We start from the raw sequence: 6,727 nt of genomic DNA on the forward strand, positions 1-6,727 counted from the left end.
TGTTTAAAAGTTAAACAAACAAACAAACAGAAAAAAACGCTATGGAATATATTTCTCTCTTGTCATTCTTTCCTGTCAAATTCTGCATACTTCAGTATTAACTGTGATTTCTGGTTAAATTAATAAATCATTGGGCGCTACTATTACAGTCAGGCTGTCCATCACATACTGCACACACACGCACGCACGTTACACACACACACACACACGCACACCTGATTTAGGCCAGCTTGGATATTTTAATAGCTCTAATTTAGTGAATATTGCATTATGTTTTTCTTGAGCTTTAGTCCTTGTCCTTGATTTGCTGTTGCCTCCAGAACAGCCAACCCCATGGCTATTAGGCCTCTCCCTTTTGCACTGACCAGAGAAGAAATGAGAGAGAGGGAGAGAAGGAGAACGAGAGATATCTTATTTCTCTCTCTCTTTCTCTCTCTCTCTCTCTCAATTCAATTCAATTCATTTCAATTCAGTGTTGCTTTATTAACATGACTGCTTACAGTCTTGCTGAAGCATAAGTACATTAACATATCCCTTAATCTCTGCATTAGATATTTGGTGTATCCAGAATTTTAGGGATCTTCCTTTGAACCCAAATCATATTTCTAATAAATCCTGCATGCTGTGTTTCTATGGAGTATGTTTGTCCCATCTAATGTTATCAAGCTTACTGAGTAAATCCCATATTTCACATCTATACAACGTAATTGAAATAATGATACTGTCAAACATTTTGCACCATATTTGAATTGGAATTTTATTTTATGACAATCTCTTTCTCTCTTTCTCCCTCCCTCCCTCTCCCTTGATAGCAAGTGTGGGCTGGCTAATGTGGGCTGGCTAATGTGGGCTGGCCAATATGGGCTGGCCAATATGGGCTGGCCAATGTGGGCTGGCTAATGTGGGCTGGCTAGTGTGAGATGGCCAATATGGGCTGGCTAATGTGGGCTGGCTAATGTGGGCTGGCTAGTGTGAGATGGCTAATGTGAGATGGCTAGTGTGAGATGGCTAATGTGAGATGGCTAAGTGGGGTGGCTAATGTGGGCTGGCTAGTGTGAGATGGCTAATGTAAGATGACTAATGTGGGGTGGCTAATGTGGGCTGGCTAGTGTGAGATGGCTAATGTAAGATGGCTAAGTGGGGTGGCTAATGTGGGCTGGCTAGTGTGAGATGGCTAAGGTGGGCTGGCTGGTTGTGGGTGTAGTGCTCTTGTCTGGGCTTAAGGCTGTGGAGAGTGCTGTTCCTCAGAGGGAGGTTGTATCTTGCCTACAGTGTCTCCCCCTGCATCTCCAGTTCTCTCCACTACTCTCTTTCTTCCTTTCTCTCCATCTCCCTCTCTTTCTGTGTGTGTGTGTGTGTGTGTGATACTGTACATAATTATCTTTTTGCTTCATCTTATTTGGGGGTTGGGCATCTCCTTCCACTTTGCCATTTAACTGCTTACTAGAAGTGTCTCAATAAATGTCTTGCGCCGCCTCAAACTCTTGGCCCTTGTTTGTTTTTCTCCATGTCAGTGTCCTGGCCTCTGTGTAGTTGTGTGCACGCTCTGGTGACCCTCAGATGCACTAACTGGCAGAAACAGTGTCAGTACAGCAGTCCATACACATGAGTGGGAGAGCGAATCATGTCCACTAGGAGCTCCAGGCTCTTCATTAAACTATGCTCATGAAGTTGGACAACTCTCTCACTTTCTCTCTCTCTCTTGCTCTCTCTCTCTCTCTTTTTCTCGCTTTCTCTTTCCTTCCTTCCTTCCTTCCCTCCATCCTCTCTTTCCACTCACACGGGCCCTTTGAGAATACCCAGGCAAACTCTTCTCCTCTAAAAGCTTTGAGGGTTGGGCTGTGCTATCAGTAAATTTGGGATTCTAATAGAGTGGATAACAGCCCTCTCCCAAATCCTCAACCCTCTGTTAGAGGTACTCCCTCTCTCCCAACACACACACACACACACACACACACACACACACACACACCCCTACACACACACAACACACACACACACACACACACACACACACATACACACACACACACACACACACAAACACACACACACACACACACCTACACATACACACACACACACACACACACACACACACACACACACACACACACACACACACACACACACACCCCTTTACATACACAAACACACACACACACATTGCTGTTATCTAAATTTTAGGCCACCACAGGAGAGAGTTTTGTTATATCAGAGCTCTGCATTTTTGTGCACTAACATCATGGTCCAAAACACGTGTCAGGTGTTTGGGATTTTTGTGGCTTTTAATGTAAGATGACAGGATTCAGAGCGCGGTCCAAGGGTCACAATGCAGGGCGTGCAGTGTGTGTGTGTGCACGTGTGTGTGTATGTGTCTGTGTGCCTGTGCCTGCGTGTGTGAGTTTATGTGTGTGTGTGTGTGTCTGTGTGCTTGTCTAAGTGTGTGTGTGCGCTCACTTGCTCTCTTTCATACGGCTCCTGCCTGGTTTATCACCTGGGGAACATCTGCTGTGCTCCGTCTCATCTGTGCGCTGGCTGGCACTAAGAGGCTGCCGCTCGAATCTGGTCCGAGCAGACCTGGACGCTACCGCACCAGAGGAGGGAATGGGAGGGGAGGGGAGGGGAGGATGAGAGGAGAGGAAGCTGCTGGTGCTAATTGTAATTGTGTCTGATGTTGTCATCTGGAATATGCTAATTAAATATCAGATTTGGGGGCTGTGTGTGTGTGTGTGTGTGTGTGTGTGTGTGTGTGTGTGTGAGAGAGAGATGAACAGCAGTGTTATCTGGTGTTGAGGTGTTGGGTTGCTCCTGGTTGTTTCTGCTTACCACTGCTGCTAGACACATCAGCTGTTTGCATACTGTAATAGTGTTTCTCTCACCTTAATCTCTCGAATTCAGACACACACACACACACACACACACACACAAAAGTTTTCATTTCAGTCTTACAAGTCTTTCAATTTCTCCATCCCATTTTCACCTCTCTGTCTTTCCCTTTGTCCCATTCTCTCTCTCCTCCACTGTCTACTTCTGTCCTTTTTTTACCCCTCCCCCCTCCTCCTCCATCCCCCTGTTCTAGTCTGTCCCCAACTTTCTATCTCCGGCAGAAAGCTTGACATTATTTTGAGGGCTGTCCACTTTGAGTGTGATGTTTGTTTCTATTTCTGTCAGTTTGGGTGGGTATTGGTGCGGTTGTATCTGTATCTGTCTCTGTCTCTGTGTATGTGTATGTGTGTGCATGGTGTATGTGCAATTTTGTGTGTAGGTTTGTGTTTGTCTGTGTGTGTACTGTACGTGTGTCTCTGTGTGCCTACATGCACGAGTGTGTGTGTGTTTGTGCGCGTGTGTGTGTGTGTGTGTGTGTTTGTGTGTCATATGCGCCGGAAGCACAGTGGCCAGGGGGCCAATGGCCCCTCCACTTTTGGCTCAAAATATATTTTAATAAACAAAATCATCCACAAAAAAAAAACCTCCGCGCAAAAAACGGAGAGAGGTGTTAACCATTATAGCGGTAGTAGCCCGCATCTAATTGCCTAAAGCTATTTGTGCAGCGTCACTGTTGCAAAACCTTAAGCTTTCTGCCCATGGGTCAAAACCGATAAGCAAAACACCAGCAGAACGCCCAGGCTACACCCCCAGGGAGCAGAGCGCTCCACTCTGGGACGTTCATTCTTAATCAATGCAACATGTGTGGAGGGATGGATTTGAAATGTAGCCGAATCTAATAACATTTTATTCTGGTTTGGTATGATTGATTGTACTGTAAAGTGCCTGAGTTAAGCGTAATGTCCTCCTGTGCATCGGAGACTCCCAACTCTACAGCTCCAGCTGTCACCTCGGGATGGCTTCAAATTGTGCTTTCAATGTATTTGCGGCCTACTGTTCTACTGTTCGTTTATTTTCCAGAGGCAGTGCTTGTTCACCATTAACCCTTAAAGGAGTACCGTCACACCGGTGTGACGGGAATGTTGGGAAATTAACATTCTAAAGAATATCTGGGTTCATTGAATTCAACATAGAATTTTAGAACCTTCAATTGTTGCGGAACTTAGAATGTTCAAAAACCTACACCTTTAAGGGTTAATAAAGGCTAATGACAATTACTGAAGTTATGAATCTGTTGGATAACCACATTTAGCCATATTGCGCGACATGAGATTCAATTAATATCATGCACAACGTGATATATCGGAAACATGTAAGCTACCAAGCCTTCGCAAGGTTTGTATGATAGCCTATCACTTGAGATTCCCAGCAATGTTCAAATAGACCAGGTTAACCTATTTCACTTCTGTTTCCCCGTTTACCAAACCACATTTGCTGATACGAACTTCTGCTGACAAAAATGAGGCTGCATTACGTGTGGACATCTTAAGGCTGATTTATGCTTCTTACTTGTGAGCTTACGTGAGTCAGCGGCAGTCATTCTCGCGTTCTCCTCCAAGTCACAATTCCTCCAACTCTAGCATCGCCCTTTACTCATTGTCTTCATCTTTTTCCCCTTTTCAAAAAGTGTGATATTCATACTCAAGTCATTCGCGTTCTGTCTCCCTGTACTTTGGAGACTCCTCTGCAACTCCAGCTGAGGGGCAGTGGTTGTTATTAGCCTATAGTAAAATGTGAACGATTATCGATGATATGATAATACTGCTATGATGATACTGCTTTTATTGCACAACTGAGGGGTTGGGCTGTGTCGGTTACAAAGGTGCTGTCATCTATCGAGAAAACATTTACCAAGCTTTCTCTGGGTTTGTTGGGTGGGTATTGCAATGTTCAAATAAAGCATGTTAACCTATTTCATTTAATTCACTTCTGTTCACCTTGTGTGATATCACTCAAGTCTTGCTTTAGTTAATTAGCAAATTACTACCAGAAGCCAAAAATCTGACTCTAGCTCAAAAATGTTGTCATGTAGCCTACTTTCTAAATATTCAACATAATCGGAAGCAGCTGCAATTGTAACAGGACATTTTAAAAGAGACCTGTTGCGTACTTTGATAAGCAGCGTCATGAACCGCACTCAAATATGGTATGTTTTGTTTAACTTCAAATAGCATAGGCTTTGTCTGTCTACTTTTGAAATTACATCGCGGGGGCTTAACCCCTGGCAAATCGTGTGTGGTCCTATCTGAAATTATTAAGCGTCTGTAGCCATTGAAGCCTGCAGGTGGCTACTCAGTGTTGGGGTCGTTACTCAAAAAAGTAATGTATTAAGCCTACACATTACTCGCTACTGTAAAAAAATTTTTATCTATTGCATTACTTCTTTACTCTCTATGGGGATTGACACCCTACATTAGGCTACTTTTGCATTAGGCTACTGCGTTGAAATGTTTCTATGGACATTGTTATGGATATCGTCCCCTTTTATTTATTATTTAACTAATGACAGTTGTGAAACATTAGGTAGCATAATCTAGTCCAAACCATGTTGCGCTGTAGACCTACCAGGCATTTCTTAATTCAAAAGTTAATGAACACGGCACTTCCTAGTGCTTTTAAAAATTGTGCAAATTCGAATTGCTTTATGGAAGCATTGCTGCCCAGCTCATGCACACTCCTTCACAAAGTTGAATGGTGACACGCACACAACACACACAAGCGAGTTGCGTTCCTTCTGCCATTAATAGCCTACTAGATGCCCTTCTTCATACTGAAAACAGTGCAGTCCTAGCTTAACACCCTGATATTTTTTTGGAATCAATTCGATTGATTGGCAGTCATTAGCTAGTTAATTGTGCACTGTTTCCCGCTCAGTAGTAGGCTAAGGTGACAAATAGCCTACTCCGATGAGTTTTGTTTTTTTGCCAATATTCTTGTCGCCCTCCCAGAATTCTGAATATCGCACAATTGTAGGAACTGTAATGTGATTACTGACGTGTTACACCAAACTCTGCTCAGCTACGAGTAGCCTAGAAAGAAAGAATCTCCCGCGTGTATATTCACTCCAAGTTTTGGCCTACCCCATAAACTGCATGACAGTAGGCTATTTCTATGTATCTGTAAAATTACCGCATGCGTTTGCTCAACTTTATGCAGCAGAATTACGCAGGCTATTAGGAACGCAGACATTTTGTTTGCGCAAGAAAGACAAAATACAGTGCACGCAAATGGGGGGGGAGGGGTCGTTATCTGGCCCCTGCACTTTGAAACTTGTTCCGCCGCCCTTAGTGTGTGTGTGAGAATGTGTGTGTGTGTGTGTGTGTGTGTTTGAATGTGTGCTTGTGTGTGTGCATGAGTGGAAACAATGTGAGCACACGCCTCAGCACTCCCTCTGTGTGTCAGCTCTCTGCACAGCGCTGGATAACTGAATCATCTCCACCTGCCTCTCCTCCAGCATGTGCTGTGTGTGTGTGCGCATGTGCGCGTGCATGGATGTGCGTGTGCTTGAGAATTTGTGTGTGTGTGTGTGACAGAGAGAGAGAGAGAGAGAGATAATATCTTTGGAATAAAAAGAGAAATAGTTAAACAGAAGACTAAAGTCAACCAACATAATGACCTCTAGTCATCTTGTTTGCTTTGTCTGTCACCACACGGATAGCAACCACATAAATCTGCCACACTATCTGCCGTCTCATAATAAGCATATTCAACCATGACATAGGCCTTTGATGACACATTGATTTTTTATTTGTGTGACTGTGACGGAGAGAGCCAGATTGTATTGGGTAATCTTTGTGTTCTGCTGATGAAATATGGCCATCTGAAGCTGATAGACTAG

At 43.8% G+C, this 6,727-nt stretch overlaps 1 protein-coding gene across 1 annotated transcript in view; it reads left to right on the forward strand.

Annotated features, from left to right (window-relative positions):
• LOC125308140 (cytoplasmic dynein 2 heavy chain 1) overlaps positions 1–6,727 on the forward strand; it is a 196,416-nt gene that overhangs the window by 121,379 nt on the left and 68,310 nt on the right.

The sequence above is a fragment of the Alosa alosa genome, chromosome 15 (genome assembly GCF_017589495.1).
Source record: "Alosa alosa isolate M-15738 ecotype Scorff River chromosome 15, AALO_Geno_1.1, whole genome shotgun sequence".
Classification (NCBI taxonomy): Eukaryota; Metazoa; Chordata; class Actinopteri; order Clupeiformes; family Clupeidae; genus Alosa; species Alosa alosa.